This window comes from Moschus berezovskii, chromosome 20 (genome assembly GCF_049115385.1).
Source record: "Moschus berezovskii isolate FMDL1 chromosome 20, NW_MosBer_1.0, whole genome shotgun sequence".
Classification (NCBI taxonomy): domain Eukaryota; kingdom Metazoa; phylum Chordata; class Mammalia; order Artiodactyla; family Moschidae; genus Moschus; species Moschus berezovskii.
Window position 1 is genome coordinate 23,623,980 of NC_142479.1, and position 11,890 is coordinate 23,635,869.

Consider the following 11,890-nt stretch of genomic DNA (forward strand, 5'->3'; position numbering starts at 1 on the left):
CAATAAAACAAGTTTAAAAATTCGTAGCATGTATGATGTTAAAAGTGACACCAGAGGAAGGGAGGAAGAGAGTGGGGAGGATGAAGGTGGGTGACTGTTTCTACAAAGGTCGACCAAGGACAGTCTCAAGAGAGACACTGGGAAGAGAGGAGGAATGTGCCTGGCATGGTCAAGAAATGGCAAAGAATTGCTGATGGGAATGGAAAATGGTGCAGCCATGTTGGAAAACATTTTAGCAGTTCCTCCGAAAGTTAAAGTTATCCGTTGAACCAGTCAAGTCCACTCCTCGCCATAGACCCAAGAGAAATGAGAACACGTGTCTACCCAAAGACGAGTCCGTGATGTCCACAGCAGTATTGTTCATAATAGCCAACAAGTGGAAGCAACCCAGATGTCTATCAATGGACGAATGGATAAAGAAAATGTGGTATATTCATGCACTGGAATATCATTCAGACTTAAAAAGGAATAAAAGTGCCAATCCCTGCAAAGGAAACATGGATAAGCCTTGAAAATATTATAAGTAAAAGAAACTAAGTCACCGAAAAACAAATGTTGTATGATTACGTTTATATAAAATGTCCAGACTAAGCAAATCCATAGGGACACAAAGGAGCTCAGTGGGTGCCAAGGGCTGGGGTCAGGGGTAATGACTGCTAATGGGTCAGGATTTCTTCTGGGGTTGATGAAAATGGTCTGGAATTGGATAGCGGTGATGATGGCACAACCTTGTGAATGTACTAAAACCATATACTTTAAAAGGATAAATTTTATAGCATGCAAATTTTCATCAATTTTTTAAGACATTAAGAAATAAGGAGACCAGTGCCTCTGAGAGAGGGAGAATGATGTCTGGAACACAGCATTGTAGAAGTTGCTCAGGGGCTCAGGGGGTGGCTCAGTGGTAAAGAACCCGCCTGCCAATGTAGGAGACACAGGTTCGATCCCCAGTCCAGGAAGATCCCACATTCCAAGGAGCAGCTGAGCCCTTGGGCCACAACTACTGAGTCTGTGCTCTAAAGCCTGGGAGCCACGACTGAGCCCACGCACCCTAGAGCCCGTGCTCCGCAACAAGAGAAGCCACTGCAATGCGAAGTCCACGCCCCGCAACCAAAGAGTAGCTCCTACTCAGTGCAGCCAGAGAAGAGCCCCCGCAGCAATGGCAATCTAGCACAGTCAAAAATAAATAAATAAAATTATGTTTTTAAAAAAATCACTCAGTGTGTACTTGTTGAAGTGACATAAAAACGACACTAATTAACCCCGTTGCGGCCCCGTCTTTTCCCTATGGGGAAGAGACCTCTGGATCCCCAAATGGTGAGAACCAGGGGCCACAGCTCTCTGGGGCCTGGTTAGTTCAGATTTCTCCACAGCTGAGGATTCTCACTCCGTCCCTCCCACTCCAGGGGACAGACGGAGGAGCTCTGGGGAAGAAGGGCCACCTGATCCCAGGAAAAGACCCCTGATGTGAAAGGAACCCTCCCAAGCTCCACGATCTGCTTCACTGGACTAGTCCTTCACTTCTTCCCCCTTGTGGAACCGGCGCTGGGCCCTCTGAACCTCAGTTTTGCTGCCCATCATTGGGGGAAAAGGGGAATGAGACCTCAGCCCTGGCCCGGGGCTTGATGGAGTGAGAGGAGAGCATGTCTTTGTGTGAGCCGGGCGGGAACTTCGGGGTCTGCTCCCCGGGTGCTGATGGGTGCTGCCAGCAGGGGAGCAAAGTTTCCACCAGTGATCTGGGGAAACGGGGAGGACTTGGAAAACAAGACACTGTCCAGAAAGATGGGGAGGGGGTGCGGGCTGGACAACCCTGGGTGTTTGGAGGTCAAAGTGCAAGGACATGAGGCCGCAGAGGCTCAGAAACAACTGAAGCAACTTAGCAAGCCCCGAGGTCACAGTGCATGGCCGTCAGGGTGGCCCCGTTTCCTCTCGCCCTTTGCAGGATACGCAGACGAGTCGATTTCAGAGACCCCCGAATCTTGAGGCTCAAGGGGTCAAAGCCACAGGGCTAGAGGTGCGACTGGGAATTCAGCTCAGGTCTCTATAGCTGCACAAGGGCCTTGCTCATATTCACTTCCCTCAGTGTCATCGCCTGGCGGCAGGACTAGCCAGAAATCAGGACGGAGGCGCAGAGTGCAGGCCTGGACCTCCCCACCCTGGAGGCCGGCTGGAAACCGCTGTCCTGAAACCGGCCTGGAGCTAAGGGACGAGGTTTCAGGTCCCAGACTCCAAGCCGGGATGACTCTAGATCCCCACCTAGTGGTGAGAGGCGGGTACTGCCGCACCGACCCCGCAGCTCAATGAGACAGGTCGAGGCAGGTCAGCAGCGACCCACTCTCCAGCAACAAACACCCTCTGTCTGGGGCTGGGGTGAGAGAGGCCCAGGAGAGAGGGTCTCTTAGGAGGCAGAGGAGGCCCCACCATCTGGCACCAGTGGGATTCACTGCCCTCCAGATTTCTCTGTAGCAGCCTGGTCAAATATCAGGGCTCTGTGCTCAGCCCCAGACCCTCCAACACACAGGCCTCACCCCCCACCCTCTGGCCTGACATCCAAGTCTAGGACAGGCACCCCAGGCTCAGGGATGTGGTGTCTGTCACCCCAGATGGCAGGGTCTCAGTGGCTGGAGTTGGTCTCCAGGGTAGAAGAGGTCACCCAGCTCTGGTGGACTCAGCCCTGGCTGCTGCCCAGGCCGGGGGAGAATTTGCCCTGCCCCCAGATGGCCCCCAGATCCCATCCTTAAGCTCCTCCAAAGGGGCAAGTCCTCCCCAGGAGGGGCAGGAAACCAGTGTTCACTGCGCCAGGTGCTGCTCTAAACAACCCCTCACTTCAGCCTCAAACAACCCGGGGAGCTAAATACTATCATCTCCAGTTTGAAGAATCGATGGGGAGGAGTAAACTAATTTTCCCACGTCACAGGTTCATTGAATCAGTTCAGTTCAGTCACTCAGTCGTGTCCGACTCTCTGCCACTCCATGGACTGCAGCATGCCAGGCCTCCCTGTCCATCACCGACTCGCAGAGCTTGCTCAAACTCATGTCCAACTATAAAACGATGTGACCGACACCCACTCAGAAGGGAGAAGGCCGAGGGGAAGTTTCTTGGAGAAGGAAGTGATTCCAGGCAGAGGGCAGGGCATGAGTGTGAGAAGCCCCTGAAGCAAGGTCAGAAGGGTTACCCCAGACCTGGGTAGGTGGGCAGTGGGGTGGAGGCATGCAGGGTGGGGCCGGGGAGAGGTGGGCTGGGGTGGGGCGGTGGTAGGCAGGACTCATATAAGCCCCTCTCCCAGGCTTGACCCCAAGAGCACAGGAAGACTTTGCAGGGCGTCAGGTGACCTTATCTGGTCTATTTCAAGAAGGTCCTGCAGGCAGGAAAGATCAGTGGGCAGACATGCCGGGAGACTCCCACTGGTCCTGGGCGGAGGGGCTTGCCCTGGAGTCGGGGGATGGGGGACGTTTTTGGCTCAAGGCAGAGGTTCAGAGGCAGAAAAGACCCAGAGGCCAGAGAGCCCCAGAGCCCCTGGGGAAGAGAGTCACCCAGTGTGGCTGGAGAGCAGGGTTCGAGGGCTGGGAGGGCCTGTATGTAGTCCATTCAGGTTGCTGTAACAAAATTCCAGACTGGGTACCTTGTAAACAACAGACATTTCTTTCTCCCAGTCCTGGAGACTGGGAGTCTGAAATCCAGGTGTCAGCATGCTCCGATGAGGACCTTCTTCCGGGTTGCAGGTGTGGAGGAGAGAGTCTCTTTCTTTTCTTTTTTTTAACTTTATTGAGATATAATTTATGGGGTATTTTTTATGACAGCACTGATCCCATTCAAGAGAACCTGATCCTTACAACCTAAGCATCTCCCAGAATTTCCACCTCTTAATACCATCACTTTGGGAGTTAAGTTTCAACATGGATTTTAGGGGAACACAAACGTTCAGACCATACAGCAGCCTGGAGGCTTCTCCTGCAGAGGCAAGTCCTCAGGCAAGATACCTGCCCTCCGCCCAGGGCCTCAGTTCCTCAGAAGAGAGAGGAGGCCCCACTGGGCCTCAGGGGCTGTCTGTAGTCGACTCCAAGTGAACGTGCAGCTACTGGTCCAGGGCCCAGCACACACAGCTTGAAAGGATCAGGTATGGGCTTCTGGAGGGGTCATTTCATTCATTTACTTATTTGGTCACTCATTCAGTAAATGTTTCTTGCACTGCTTCCACGTGTTAAGCAGTTTTAGGTCTGGGGACCCAGAAATAAGCAAAGCAGACACCAGCACTGCCTTGGGGGAAGCCAATGACTTCATAGGAAGTGTGTTAGCCACTCAGTCATGTCCGATTCTCTGCGGCCCCACCGACCGAAGCTCACCAGGCTTCTCTGTTCATTCTCCAGGCGAGAATACTGGAGTGGGTTGCCATTTCCTTCTCCAGGGGATCTTCCAGACCCAGGGATGGAACCTGGGTCTCCTGCATTCTTTACCATCTGAGCCACCAGGGAAGCTCCTAGGAAACAGAGACCCTAAACAAATATGTCCCTTCCCAGAGGAAATGTGGCAAGGCCAAAAAATGGAGTGGGAAAGGGCTTGGACCCAGCAAAGTGGGGCAGGGGGAGAACCTCAGAACTTCAGAGAGGCCGGAGCTGCTTTCTCCATGGAAAATCACCCCCACCAAGGGGGTGCAGGCTGGTCTCTCTGTGTCTGCATGTGCAAACGTCTGTGTGGCAGGCACAAGCATATGTCTGTAGGTGTGTCTGTTGTTCCTGCGGGCATTTGTGTGTCTGTATGTCTCTGCATCTCTGTGTGTGTGCAGGTCTACATGGCTTTGTGTGTGGTTGTTACACGCATACCTCTCTGTATATGTAGGATTGTCCACATATGTATAATTTGTGTGTCTGTGGGGGGTTGTGAGCATGTTACATCTGGGTCTCCATGTATGTGCATACATGTGTTTGAGTGTCGGTGTATGAGTGGCAGGGTGACCAACTGGGGACTTGCTGCGATCTGAAGAGTTTCTCAGAACTTGATCTATCAGTACGGAAGTCAGAACTGTAGGAGACATAGTCATGTCAGAGTTGTGGGAAGTCAAAGCTGGGAGGGTGGACAGCCCCTCCAAGGAGGAAATAAGACCCAAAATGAGTCTAACAGAGTGTGCGTGCTCAGTTGTGTTCGACTATATGTGGCCCCACGGACGGCAGCCTACCCGTTGCCTCTCTCCATGGAAATTCTCCAGGCAAGAATACTGGAGTGGGTTGCCATTTCCTTCTCCAGGGGATCTTCCCGACCCAGGGATCAAACCCAGGAATCTCCTGCATCTCCTTCAGTGGCTGGTGGATGCTTTATCACTGTGCCAAAGTGGGGCAAGGCTAAATTAGAAGGGGGGTGGGCTGGACTGAGTGCCCAGTGGGATGGGCAGAAACTCTTGGGGCTCCAGGAAGGAGCCCAGGCTTGGTGTCGGCCAGACCATGCCATGACCCGAGACTTGCTTCTTAGCAGCTCTATATCGTTGGGCAGGTCTAAGCCTTGGTTTTCTCCTCTGTAAAATGCGGATGAATATATCCACTGCCCGGCTGAGAATGAAATAAGAGAAGGCACGCCCAGCATGGGCACACGGTGGGTTTGCCACAGTTCCTCCCCTTCGGCTGAGGAGAAGGTGTGGTGGGGCCAGAGGACCCCTTGTTCTCTAGGGGACGGAAATCAACAGTGAAGAGAGCAAATGTGCCTGAGCTTAGCACTCGCTGGGTGACGTCACCTCCGCTACTGTTTTACCCAGAGGAAATCACTGCCCCTTGGGTGGGGGTGGGGGGGCTCTGCTGGGCTGAAATGAAGCAGGGCAGCCAACCTTCCCCTGATGTCCTGGTCTTGGGCTCCGAGCCAGGCTGCTTCTCCCATGGACACGTGGTCTGGTGGGCCAAAGAGGTCACCCGGCCTCTTTGCCCTTTCCCAGCCGCGAGGCAGACTCTCACCCATCATCACTTCATCAGCTAACATTTCCAAGGAGCAGGCCCGTGGGATTGCAAAAGAACTCTTCCTTTATTTACTGGATGGTTTGGGGGCATGTCACTTCACCTCCCTGAACCTCACTGTCATCGGCTGTGAAATGGGGATTCATCATGAACACCCTGCCAATGAAAAAAATATAGTAAAAAGAAAAGGGGGCTTCCCTGGTGCCTCAGATGGCAAAGAATTCACCTGCAATGCAGGAGACCTGGGTTTGATTCCTGGGTTGGAAAGATCCCCTGGGGAAGGGAATGGCAGCCCACTCCAGTATTCTTGCCTGGAGAATTCCATGGACAGAGGGATTCTGTCCTGGCGGGCTACAGTCCATGGGGTCGCAAAGAGTCAGACAGGACTGAATGACTAACACTTCACTTTCAGTGAAAGCCCATACACAAAAGTTCTTTGACTGCTCCCCATCCCCCACCCCAAGCCTTCCTCCAGCTAAGGAATTAGCCCGTTGGGTATCCCAGGTCTGGGAGGCACCCTTAAACATGGGTATCTGAATGTCCTCCATGAGTATCCCCTTGCCTCTTTTGAAGAAGTCACAGCGAATAAACCGCGGTGCTGGGTGCCCAAACCACCCTCCATCAAGCTATGCCTCTGCTGTAGGTTGTACCAAGGTGCAAGCGGGGTTGGATGGGGGGAGGAACCACATCCCACAAGGATGCTGGAGGCAGCTGGAGCCAGCCGGTTCCGGAAGTGTTCAGGACCTGGAATGTGATTTCCTAATTGTGAATTCATTCTGGCCACCAGCCCTGCCCCCACCCCCAGGAATCTCATCAACAACAAGCTCTATGGATGACCCCGCTCATGCTCCAAGCTTAGGTTCCTCAAACCTTAAATGGAAGTGGAGTCCCAGCCTTTTATCTTTAGACCTTGACTGGGGATTGGAGTCTTGGCAATGGGAGATCAAGATCACCTGGTCGCTCACAGACCAATTTGATTTTGCTCCACACCACTTATTTTCGGGAGGAGGATTTGGGGCCCAGAGGTCCCATTGTCTACGGTCATTAGACACTGGAGGACATTCAGGTACAGCGAGTCAGAGCTTGACCTTATACCTATCCTCCCAGCTTCAGCAGTAGATGGACATGGAGAGAACCACTAAACTTCCAGAGTTCGATCCTCTCCTGGGTTACACTGTGTTGAAGGGGAAAGAGCTGGAGGCTGAGTGCAGGAAAGACACCGGCTGGGGTCACACAACAAGCTGGCGAGGTGTGTCCTGGCTTTCTAGCTGTGGACCCTTAGTTAATAAGAAGGGAGGTCATCTCTGGAAGTGAGATGACCAGAGCTCCTCCGGGGACCTTAAGCATCAGCTCGAATCAACCTTTCAACCCCACCACCGGAATCAACTTGGACCTCACACTCCCTCCTCCCCATTCAAACCTGACCCAGAACCTCAGTGGCTTGTAAACCCAAGGGAGAGACTGTCAGGCTGACTCCTGGGCCCTCCTCAGTCCCCACCACTTCCCACTGGAACAACGCAGACCCGAAGCCACCCCAGGCGGCTGGCACCCGGGCCGACGCGGGCAGGACCCTGGGGGAGAAGCTTTGCAAAGTTCTCCGGGCCGGGGGTGGGGGGCGGTGGTGGCGGTGTGTGCATCCTGCCCGCCGCCCTCGACCTCGGAGACGGAGTGGAGGAAGGTGAGCTGGGGGAAAGCGCCTCGGGGGACCTCCGGGCAGGAGGCACCCTGGGTCCGGCCTGTCCCTTCACCCCACACCTTCGAGGGCCCCCCACCCGGCAGAGAGGTCCGTCCGGCGCGCGACGAGACCAAGCCCACAGCCCCGCATCTGAGACGCGCGGAAGGCGGTGTCCCGGCGGCCTCCGGCTCCGAGGGGGAGCGCGAAGGCTCCAGCCCGCCGGGCACGCGGAGGGCGGCCGGGGCGGGGCGGGTGGGCGTGGGGGTGTTTGCAGGGGGGCTTCGCAGGCCAGGGAACTGGCCTAGCAGGGCGGTCCCAGGGAAAGGGAAGAAGTCCCCCACCCCATCCCGAGCCTCGGGCAATCCCATCCTTGTGTCTGCCTCCTCTGTCTGGAGTTTCCTTCGGGTGCGCGGAGCGCCTCGGTCTCTCAGCGGCCTGCGGCCCAGTCTCGGAGCGGATCTTGCCGCGGCACTGGGTCCAAGGTCCGCTCCAGCCCGCGGGCGGGCTGTCGGCCGCCGCTCGGCCCCTGGCCTGGAGCGCCATCTGGTGGACATATAGGGGGTTGCCACGGCCTGCGGACAGGGCCCGCTCCAGGTCTGTTCTCCGCCCGGAACTGCGGAAGAGGGGCGCCGGGCAGAGGGGCTGCCGTCGGCTCCGGGAACCAGGTACTTCAAGGAAGGAGTGAGGGGGAGGGGGAGAGGGTCCGCGCCTCCAGAGAACACAGGAGGAGCTCTAGGTGCAAACCAGAGTCCCCGGCGCGTTCCGGACAGAGACTGGAATATTCAGCGAGCGTGACCAAGCTGCACTGCCAGGGGCGCGCGCGGGGCAGTGCCCAGAGAGGACCCGGAGCTCAGGCTCCGTCCCTTTGGCCCCTGACCCCCGGGAGCACACAGGTCTCCCCTCTGCTGCCCAGGCCCTGGAGCACAGAGCCCTCGGCCCCTCGCCGGACCGTGTAAATGCCGGGCTGGTGCTACGGACTTTGGCGTCCAGGCAAAGGAGAGGACAGAGTGGGATTGGATTGGGGGTACTTCCGAAACCCGGGAAGGAAGGCAGGCTCAGAGCTTAAACCTCGGTTTCACCGAGACTGTCCCCTGAACCGTCCCTTTTACTGGGACTTGGGGAGGAGGGCGGGTAGGGGCGCGTCAAACTGAACGCACCCCTCTGGCTCCAAGGGGTTGCCCTGCATGGGGTACCCTCGGGAGGCCTGTCCCAGTTCTGCGCCCTTGGGGTGGGGTTGGGGGATGGCCGGGCCACTGGTGCTCAAGATTTCCTCCGAAGACAGGAGAATGACTTGAGGGCTGGGGAGACTTGGATTGACAGGAGAGAAAACGAAGTCCCTTAGGCTTCCCAGGGTGGCTCAGACGGCAAAGAATCCGCCAGTGATGTGGGAGACCCTGGGTTCGATCTCTGGGTGGGGAAGATTCCCTGGAGGAGGGCATGGCAACCCACTCCAGTATTCTTGCTTGGAGACGCCCCATGGACAGAGGAGCCTGGCGAGCTACAGTTCATGGGGTTCACGAAGAGTCGTACATGACTGAGCGACTAAGCACAGCACGGGTCACGCAATCCTTGCTGCCTAGCCGCTAGGGGTCTCATGGAGACGTCCCCACACACCTCCAGTCTCCTAGCTCCCCTGCGAATCACACTCCTAACCCCGACACCGACATGCACAACTCCCTCCCACACCCCCACGAGGCATCAGGTCGGCAGCGCCCGTCACTCCCAGATTCGCTCGTCCGCTGGGGATCCCGCCGTCTAGGGCACCCTCCCAACAGTGCCAGGCCCTGAAGGGTTAAGGAGGCCTTGGGGGCACCGGAGCGGCGGGACGCGGGGCGCCTGGGCTAATTGGCGACCCCGGGAACAATGAAGGCGGGGAGGCGGGTGGCTTAATTGGGTCAGGGAGCGGCCCGGCCTTTGTCTGAGGCCCGACCGCGCGGGTTCCCGCAGCCGAACGCAGGAGGCTCGCAGCTGGGACCCAGCGCAGGGCGGCGAGGGCGACCCCGGGAGGGGGGACAGTGAGGTGGGGGCCGGCGGGGACCTGGGAACGGCTCCCCAGGCTGCGCCCGGGGCCCCGGGGCGTCTCGGGGCCCTGGAGGATCATTCCACCCCACAGGGGCGCTGCAGCCGCCCTGCGGCGAGAAGGCAGCCGCCACCAGGCCGCTCTGCGCGGCCGTGACCGCGACCCTCCTCGCGGCCTGGGTCTCCCCGCGGGCGCGGGAGCGGCGCCAGCTCGGTGCTGCCCTCTGGCGCCAGCAGCCCGCTCTGCATCCTCTTCCCCACTCTTGCTGCTGCTGCTGCTGCTGCTGCTGCTGCTGTTGCTGCTGCTAAGTCGCTTCAGTCATATCCAACTCTGTGCGACCCCATAGACGGCAGCCCACCAAGCTCCCCGACCCTGGGATTCTCCAGGCAAGAACACTGGAGTGGGTTGCTATTTCCTTCTCCAATACATGAAAGTGAAAAGTGAAAATGAAGTCGCTCAGTCGTGTCCGACTCTTAGTGATCCCATGGACTGCAGCCTGCCAGGCTCCTACGTCCATGGGCTTTTGCAGGCAAGAGTACTGGAGTGGGGTGCCATTGCCTTCTCCCTTCAAATGTTAGAGACCTCCAATAAACACACTGTCCACGCAGGGTTTTATTTGAGCCGAGAAAGGGAACTTTCTGCCCCGCCCTGGTCCTGAACTGCCCTCCTGCACGCCCGAAGGTCAGAGGCAGGGAAACCCTAGCCCACCCTCCCCAGAGCCGGGACAGTCTTCTGCGCCCTCGCACTGGTTCATGGGCCGATACCCTCCCCGAATTTACCGTGGCCTGGGGGCCGTCTCCCTCCCTGGAAGAGGAGGACACGATTCTCTTCCTTGCAAATGGATGAGCCCACGAAGGTGTCCAGGGAGCCTGGAGGCCAGTTCTCCTTCACCCTTCCTCTGTCTCACCGTCCCTGATGTCCCTGGTGAACTGGAAGCCAGTGCCTCTCAGCCTCGGAAGTGCCCAGGTTGAGCCGCCTGCTAAGCCAGGGCATCATGGACACTCACGCTTCAAAAAGAGGAAGCAGCTGGGAAGGGTTGATGATGAGGGATGGGCAGACCCCGCGGTGGTCTGAAGGAATGACTTGCCGGTCTCCCACCCCTTCCACTGCTAGGATGTGGGGCTGGAGACACCTGTCGGCTGGATGAGGAGGGGAGGAGATGCGGCCATCCTCGGGCAGCAGCTGTCTTGGCAAACTCGGGCCACGGGGAGCGAGGCCTAACGGCGACTGACACATTGCGACTCCCTGTGCGACCTCCAGCTGAACCCACTATTGTACAGGGGGAAAGTGGGGGAGGATAAAAGAGCCCCGTGAGCCCCAGTCTTCCTACACCGCCCCCCTCCCCAGGAGAGATATAGATGATTTCCACGGGAGGACCTTCAGGCCAGATTCTGCCACTCTGGGCAACAATCCTGATAGGAGAGAACGTGTCCTTTTGAGGTTCAGGAGACGGAGGGATTGAAAAGGATTCTAGGTTCGCAGTATTTGGGGGACCATGGCCAAACCCCTCCTCCGGAGGGAGAGAGGGAGCGGGGAGCATCCGTCTTATCAGCCCCACCCAGCCAGAAGCTCCGAAAGGAGATGCAATGCATGGCGGCGCGCGCCCCAGGCCGGGAGCCGGGAGGCCAGGCGCGGAGCGGCGGGCGGCGGAGAGCGGCCAGCAGAGGGAGCCCGGCCCCCGGCCCGGCGGCGGCGGCGCTGGACGCGCGCGGGGGGCTCGCGGCGGCGCGGCGCCTCCCCGCCCGCCCGCAGCCCGCGCCGGCGCCGCCCGGCCTCGCGGCTCCGCTCGCCGCCCCGCCGCCCCCGGGGGAGCCGCCGCCGCCGCCGCGAGCCCCGGACGCCCGCCCCGCCGTCCCCGCCTCCGGTCCCGCCTGACGCGCTCGCGGCGCCCCCTTGCCCCGCGCGGCCCACAGAGCGCACTGCGCCGTTCACTTCGCATTGCAGCGTTTTATTGTTTTCTCGAGTTTTTGTCGTTTTCGTCTCGCTCCGGAGCGAAAAGTGAAAACCTGAGGTGGAGCCCGCGGGCCGGGCGAGCAAAAAACGCCCGGGCGCAGGGGCCGAGGGGGCTGGCGGCGTGGGAGCTTCTCCGGGGGTCGGGGGCCCTCTCCCGCAGCCGAGGACCTCCTCCCCACCCCCCAGCCCTGTACAATATAGATGCTCATGTAAAAGGAAAAAAAAATTATAGGCTATGAGTTAATCTCTAAATATTCTGTACACAGCAATGTACACCTTTGAATAAATTAATACCAATTTGCATA